Raw genomic sequence first — 1,794 nt, 5'->3', positions numbered from 1 at the left:
AAAAAAAAAAAACAACCTTTAAAAGCAAGCCCAGACGATCTGAAGAGAATTCGTTCAAAAAATGCTTGAGAATACAAGGAAGGCAAAAGAGCAGGAACGAGAGGAGAAAAATAGATGAAGGAAAAAAAAAAAATGAAAGCAAGGATCCCTCTTTATTCCTTCAGCCGCCTCGCCTTCCCGACCCTGCACCCATCTGCCCTCGCATGCCGCCCGGACCTGCCTATATAGCGCAGTCCCCCGGCCCGCCCCGCGCCATGAATTACCAGCGGCACCAGGCGGCGCGGAGCACTGCTGCTCGCTGAATGCAGGTTTCGGACATGGAGCTGGGGGCGGGGAAGGTGGTTGCGGCCGTGCGTGGGGTTTACGGGTTCTTCGAGATCAGCTTAAGGGTACGGCGCTGGGAAGAAGGGCATTCCGTCTTGTTTCAAGAACGAGTGCTCTGCGTGCCCGTGTGTCCGCCTGGCACCAGTGCAGCACGATACACGAGTAAAGCTCACGGAGAGTGCCCTTTTTTGGACTCCTGAGTACACAATCTTGCCTGCTTTCCCCCAGAAAGCAGAGGCCTACGTTTTCTCTCACACGCGCGTACATTCAGATCCTGGATGAACCATGGGACTGGCTTACAGTTCACATGAGAGCTGCATTTCCTAAGAAAATAGGGAGAAATGCACACACGCACAGACACGCACACAGATGTTACATCTCAGACATGTAGGCTCTCTGGCTCTGGCACAGGACTCGATACATGTGGTGCTCCAGCCCCGCTGATGCTCCTCCCCTATCTTTCTAAAACGTTCTCTGAACTCTTAAACTTTTTCCTCTGCCCAAGAGAAAACACTTTCCATTACAACATCCTCACAGATCTGGGGAAAAATAATAACATCGAAACCCAATTTTGCACAGTGCATGTGTTTGCATTTTGCTTGTAGCCAGCGCAAATCCCACCCTCTCTCTGCTTGGCTTTCTTTGCTCTCCTTTTCTTGGCTTAATTTTGAAGGAGAAAATCAGAACTGACAAAGCCAGAATTTGTGATCGTTACAAATATGTTATCACCACAGTGCTCCTGAGACCTGTTGCAGAAGGAGATGGTGACGTAAACATATATATGGTCTTTCTGACATAAAAGTCTGCTCATCATAAAGGTAAAATGAATATTGCTGACAAGATACTGGCTCATAAAAATATTTTCTACCATGGAAATGATATGAGCCCAAAATTGCTCTGTTTTCAACCCCTTTGTCATTAACATTGAAGTTCAGAAACGTGGAGTATGTATTGTATCATTCCAGGTACTGTCCTGTCAATCTCAAAAACTGTTCTCTTTTAAAAATCAGATACTTATAGATCATTGAAATAAAATCTTTGGGCTGTTTCCTCCATTCTTTGTTCAGACAGTGCCTCCTTGAGAAGATACCTTCTTGAAACAGACATTGTACCTAACAAGATCTTTTTTTAAATGGATTTTGCATTTAAGAAGTATGATGCAAGAGTTAAGAAAAACTTTTTTCCTTGGGAATTGAAATAAAAGAAGTTCTGGAAAAAAATCAGACACTCTTATTACACAGATAGGTGATTGCACCAATGGTATTCAACCTTCTTTTGTCCTCTTACTCATTTTGTTCACTGACCAAAAGAGGTCGCGAGTTGTCCAGGGTTGAATTAGACTAAACCCATCCACAAGGAGGAGGGCGAGTGGGTTGAAAAACACTGCATTTTCTTTCTCCTTCCTTCCTTCCTTCCTTCCTTCCTTCCTTCCTTCCTTCCTTCCTTCCTTCCTTCCTTCCTTCCTTCCTT

Source organism: Meleagris gallopavo, chromosome 3, assembly GCF_000146605.3.
Source record: "Meleagris gallopavo isolate NT-WF06-2002-E0010 breed Aviagen turkey brand Nicholas breeding stock chromosome 3, Turkey_5.1, whole genome shotgun sequence".
Lineage (NCBI taxonomy): Eukaryota > Metazoa > Chordata > Aves > Galliformes > Phasianidae > Meleagris > Meleagris gallopavo.
Note: the sequence above shows the minus strand (reverse complement) of the source record.